The sequence below is a fragment of the Equus quagga genome, chromosome 4 (genome assembly GCF_021613505.1).
Source record: "Equus quagga isolate Etosha38 chromosome 4, UCLA_HA_Equagga_1.0, whole genome shotgun sequence".
Taxonomy (NCBI): Eukaryota; Metazoa; Chordata; class Mammalia; order Perissodactyla; family Equidae; genus Equus; species Equus quagga.
Genome location: NC_060270.1, coordinates 73014441 through 73020999, shown reverse-complemented (window position 1 = coordinate 73020999; position 6559 = coordinate 73014441).

Below are 6559 nucleotides of genomic sequence, written 5' to 3'. Positions count from 1 at the left end.
CCTCACTCATTCCTCTGTCCAGGCTGGACAGATAATGGAGATTCTGATTGAAGTGCTTCCATGTTTTGTGGCTGGCCTCAATGACATGGTCCACATTGCACCATTTCTAGTGGAGGCAGAGAGAGACTGGCTGAGCCTTGGAGGAGCCTGCCTTGTGGTGCTTCCCTGGCTCTGGAAGTTTTGTTGCTGTTCCTGCAAACCTCCTGTTACTACACCTGCTCCTGGGAAAAGCCCCGCTGGAGCTCATGCTAATGCCCGATGAGGCCTAGACAGCTGGCCTTCGCCCTCTGCCGAAATCGGTGATTTCAACTCCAGCGACACACTGGAATATCCTGGAAAGATTTTAAAATGTACCCATGCCTGGGCCCACTTGAGATCAAAGGAATCAGTCTCTGCGGGTGCAACCTGGACATTAGCATGTCTAGAAGCTCCCTGGGCAATACTAATATGCAGCCAGGGTTGAGAACTGGTTTTGAAGGGCACTCCTTAAACTAAGTAATCTCTTTCAGTCTGTCTTTCAACAGCGTCCCCCAAGACCCTTTTGAAATTCCCATTGGAGGCCGACCTCCCTGTCAGGAGCCCAGCGTCGCGTCACAGCGCCCCCTCCTGCCAGGTGGGCGTACTGCTGGGCACAGGTTTTCACTGCAGATCTGGGTGTCTCTTGGTTTCTGGGAGTCCACTGCCCAGGATAGGGACTAACATTGGTGGAGTCCCTGGCCTGTCGCTGTCCTGGTTAATCAACATTATCACTAGTCCTCCTTACAGTCCTGTGAAGAGATACCCCACTGAACTCACGAGAACACCGAGGCCCTGAGACAGAAGGAACTTGGAAATTGCTTTCTACCATCTTTCACCTCAGCGCCCTGAGCCTGGGTGTCTGAGGATTTTCCCAGCTGGAGTGTTTCTCGCACCCCCAGATCTCCTCAGAGATCTTGCTCACCATCATTCAGCGAGCCCCAGCCCGTTTCCACCACCCTCCCCGTGTCCCACTCTGACCCCCAGACCCAGACGAGTATATCAATCAGCATCATTGATCCTGCTGGCTGAGAAGTCACTGTCCCACAGTGTCTCCTGCAGTCTCTAGCATGCAGCAGGCCCTTGAGGGCTGGCCCTGTCCTTGTCCAGGGAGGATAAACACTCACCTCAGAGGTGTAACCATTTCCCACGGAGGTTAAAATTTCACCTTTATATGACACATTACCACGGCTGCTCAAAAGCCCAGTAGGTTTTCCAACGGACTCCCCACCAGGCAGCAACCCTGTATGAGGACTGATGGTTCCCATTCAGGCCGTGGAATGAAACACTACGAAGTCACAGGAGTCATACCGCTCATTTCACCAACAATGAAAATCCAGGAGTGAATGTTCCAGAATTTGAAGCTACCACTTCAAATGTAACAGTCAGAGGCTCCGTTTCCTCCTCCGTAAAATGGGGATCCTGACAGCGTTTTCCTCACTGTGGTTCTGTGAGGATCTAATGTGGTGAGAGGGGTGAGGCATTTTGTACCTTCATGCAGTAGGCACAGAATGCACGTTCTTGTTGTTATCTTCCCGTTGCCGCTTTCACCTGTAATCCTTTCCCTCCTTCCCTCCTGTCCCCACCTTTACCCCACCTGTAACAGAGCTGTTGTTTAAAGCCAAACTCAGAGACTCCACCCTCTCTCAGAAGGCGTCCTTGAACCAACTGTGGAGTTCGTTATACCTCTGTATGACCTCTGCCCCGTGAGTCCACATCTCAGACCTAAAGCCCTGCCCGTCTCTTCCACACTCCAGGCTGCTGCGGGGACAGTCTCGCAATGCTAACCTGACCGGTGACACCCCTGCTGAAAATCCTTTCATGGCTCCTGGCTCCTCCGTGTCTTCAGAGGGAAGTCTGAGCTGCCGGCCCACGGTGTTTGTCTCCACAGAATTCCGTCTTCACCACCCTGTCCAGCTCCCTCCATCCGGGCAGTGACCCACAAGCTTCTCACCTTTTAGACAGCTCTCTCTCTTTTTGGAACAGCACCCGCCTGTCCCCGAGCACCTCCCCGTGGTGAACCTTCACAACATGGCAGCCTATTCATTTGTGAGTCAGCTCCAAAGCAGGAGTTTTTCCCCACCCGCTGCACCCTGGGCAGGCTGACCACATCCTGCGCTTGTGACTTTGCATAGAGTTTGATCACTTCACTGCGTCTGAACAATAAGTTGTGTTCCTTCCTTATTACACATCTGCCTCCATCTTGACAGGAGAAACAACATCTGAATAATAACAGTAATGATAGCAGCTTAGACTTACTGAGTGCTTCCCGGGGCTAGACACCGTTCAAGCACTTCAACTCACTGAGCCCTCACTACCCAGTGAAGTAGCTTCTATTGTTTTTCCATTTTATGGATGAGGAAACCAAGGCACAAAGACATTAAATAATGTTTCCAAGATGAAGCAATTAGTGAGTAGTTTATTCTCAGAGTTTAACACAGTGCCAGTGCAGGGTAGCTTGGTGCCTGGTAGATTCTGTGGGACTGAAATATTTAGTTTTGTGGTTGAACTACCCCAAATTCACTTGGGTTACAGGCCAAGCTGTCCTGCACGGGTTAAATCTCTTCACCCGAGGTCACTAGCTCGTATTTGAGCTGAGGCCACACGGCGTGGGACTCAGCGGGCGCCCGGCTGGCGCGCATCCCCCTCCAGGTTCTCAGTTAGTTGTTCTGCGAATTCCTAGCACACAAATATTTTATGACTGCATTTATTCTTCATAACAATATGAATGAGCAACTGAATAAAAGCCAAGTCCCTTGTGAAGCCAGAGGAAGAGTGATTAAATTATAATCATCCTGGATTAATTAATCTATAATATTTGCTCTTTATATGAAAGAAGAAAATCAGCCTTCAACATAAAGGTTATGTACTCCTGAGGTCTGTGTCTTAATAAAGGAAAGGCTTGGGGAAAAAACTTGACAAGCCCCCAAGATACGACATGTTGTAAATGTAGACAGAAGGTTATTACTGATATAAAATATATTCAATGTAATTATCAGCCACAACAAATAATCAGAGCGATGATAATGAATAATTAACATTTTTATACTCCTATAGTAATGTGTCTAATAGATAAGTGCGCAACATTGAATTAATTTATTATGCTATAGTGTTTTTAGTAATGAAAATTGCCTAATCAAAACATCTCTTCCACAGTATTGCCAGATACTGGCCGAAATCACTGATAAGGTTTATTTCTTTGTTTTCTGATCTAATTGTAGTAGAGATGCTGCAAAATATTTAGAAAAACTTAAGTAGAGAAATTGCAGGAAAAGTAAACTCAAAGCAAGCTATTGATCTCAGTCCAGGCGGAAATAAATTTAAAGACATCACTTTTGGCCCCCAGAATTAAGGGTTAATAAAGATATAGGAAGCAATTGTTCCTACCTGAGAAGAAAGGCTGCACAGAGAGGAGAGAGATCTTATGAGTCAGATTCATAGAGTTCTATCATGGGTCTCATTTATTCCAACTGCAGCTTCCTCAGGTCTTCCTTTCTACAAAACAGGAAAAGAAAAGATGGCCTTCGTCAGCAATTTCACGGTCGAGTTCAAGGTCACATCTTTCTCTTTGCCCCCTCATCATTTTGCCCACATGTTGGACTATAATGATCTGTTTCTTGCATCTGCCTTCCTCATCAAGCACAGCAAGGGCCACCTTCTGTTCATCTTTTTGTCTTCAGGGCCTAGCCCAATGCCTGGATGCTCAGTAAATCACTAATGAATAAATGATTTTCAAGCCTATCTACTTCTACTACCACTGGGAGATATAAATGTTAATGGATCTAACATGGTCATAATCTCATTGCTCTAGAATCTATTACCTAAAGCAAAGCGTGGTGGCCGAAGATGTTGAGAAGCAGGAATATGTGAACAATGACTGATCCACCTCTATTAAGGACTCCCATGAAGCATAGGTCAAGGAATAAAGGAATCCCCTCTTCTGGGTGTGGACCAAAGTGCTACCAAGCAGGGTGTGACATCGCTTCAAGCTACGGGAGAGACCAAATGGTATCTTACACCTCTCCTTCTGCTTGTTATTTTTTACAGGTTCTCTACAGCAGCCTCTTTTCAGACTAATGTGCACACCAATCACCTGCAGATGTTGTTAAAATGCAGATTCTAGTTCAGTAGATTGGAGGTGGGGCCTGAGACTCTGCATTGCTCACAAGTCCCCAGGTGATGCCAGTTCTGCTGGTCTGTGAGTCACACTTTCTGTAGCAAAGATCTGTAGCACCTCTTTCTTTATGTCTCGATATACCTGTTTGGCCGCTTTGAGATATGTTTATATTTGCATGTCATATGCATAATCGAGAAGGGACAAACTGCTGGTCTTGGTTTACCACAGATATGGTTGTCTTTCTACAGAAGCTATAGAGGAATCTACAGTGTTCATCTGGTCTCAGAATAGTCCAACTGTATGTACGGCACCTAAAGAGAAACAAACAGCTTCTTATGTGCTAAGCTTATATGCTAAACGCACATCCATGGTGTGACTGTGTCTTATTTTCAAATGTAATGGAGTTGCATGGCGTGTAGTCTGTGACAAGTGCAACATGCCCGCCTGTGTAGGTTATATATCACCTTCACATTAGTGTTTCTGCATTATTTTCATACCAACAACCAGAAATTTGCCTAAAGAGTGAAGGAGATAAAAAGAATGAAAAGAAACAGGAACAACCCAAATCTATCGTAACAATAAGCACCATTTAGTCAATGATTGTTGGGAGCTGGTTCTGTGCTCAGACTTTTACCCTGAAGCTGAGGCAGCTGAGGTCCAGGGGATGTAGGAATCTGACCAGAGTCAGAGATCTTAGATGTTGCTGAGCCCAGAGTTGACCCCCTGCCTGCGTAACGCCAAACTTCATGGTGTGGACAACTGCAGGAATAGTCCCAGACCCACAGCCTCGGACACACATGGTCTGAGGCACTGTAAGACCAAAAAGTATATGACGATGCACAGACTATAAGGGCTTACACTTTGATGAATGCGAGAAAGCATCCTCATAACAAGAGAAATCACCACGGCTCTGTAGATTCACCCTGAATGAGGCGAGGGCCCAACATAAAACGGGCCAGAGAAAGAGGAAGGGTTGCAAACTAGGGTAGCCACGGATGGCTTCGTGAAGGTGGTTAGGAATGAATTTGGCTCTAGAGACCGAAGTGATAGTGGGATTTAAATAAGGATGGAGCAAGAGGAGGACCTAGTAAAGGTGGGCAAATCTAGGGCTTCAGGGAGCAGTGAGTGGAGTGATGTGGTTAGACCAAAGGATTCTGTGTCCCTAGAAATGTGCTTCCCACATCTGGCTCTGCGTCAGACTCGCCTGCAGAAAGTAGTCAAAACACAAACTCCCAACCCACCCTCCCCCAAGTCTGAGAGCATCAGCATCTCCCCAGTAAAGCTTGGCTGAAGCTTGGGATAAAGCTCCCAAGCAGCTGCCTGCACAGGGTAGGACCCGCCTCTGGGAGCACTCCACCAGCCCAGGAGACTCCCACGGCCTGGAGTCCCTGTGAAAGTGGGGCCCAAATCCTTCCTGTGGGCATTCCCAGCCACAGTGAAGTGGCTGGCATGGAGTAGGGGCTCAGTGCTGGCAGGAGAAATGGATGGAAGTGGCCTTGGAGAGGAGAGAGAGATGAGGAGGCTCTGCTTCAAGAGTCAGCAGGGAAAGCTTATAGCACCTGGACCCTTCACTAATGTAGGAGGAAATCTGCAAACATCTTTCCACGAATACAGCCCATCTCAAGTATGAGCAAATTGTGGGTCTTTGGACCAGGAACAGAAGAGGTCTGTACTGACCCTGGCTGAGCCTGAGATGTTGCTCCTGCTATGCCTGGGGCTGAGCCAGGCCTCCAGGTAAACTCGGAGAGGCAGGCAGTGCCAGGCTTAATGAAGAATGCGTGCTTTTCTCTGCTCCCATGCCCAAGGCAGCCCCAATCCCCCTCAACCTCCATGAGGACTCCTAATGGAATCTCTTTAATTCTTGTTTTCAAATTTCTTGAGGGGTCCAAGAAATTTGAAAAGAGGAACCTCTGTGTTCAGCCACTATTGATTTATTTTGGTTCCAGTTGGCAGATTTTTATATAAAAACAAAGAACAAAGTAAGTCTCCAGGGCTGGCCTGAGCTGATTACATTAGAACCTGTTCCACCTTGTGGCACTGGGGAGGGGCTGATTTCCATCTGTGCAGCAAGCCTGAGACCAAGAGAGATGCAGCCATACCAACGGAGGAAAGGGAAACTTAAAGTAAGTACTTACATGTTTGGGAAGTAAAATTCTGCCAGTTATGGAAGGAGTGAGGCAAGCAAATGATTTTCACTGCTTTCAGTGAAAATCTCAAGTCAGTTGGTTGATTTACACTGATTGAGTGTGATACTCATTAATCCTCCGGATTTCACTAGTGTAGACACACAGCTTCAAAGACATGTCAGTTAGGAGTTGTGCTTGGCTATAAACGGCTGCAATCTGAAAAACAAGGGCTTTCACAATTTAACACAAAGGAGGTATCTGGAGGTAGTCCATCCAGGGATGCTAAAAACACTCCACGATC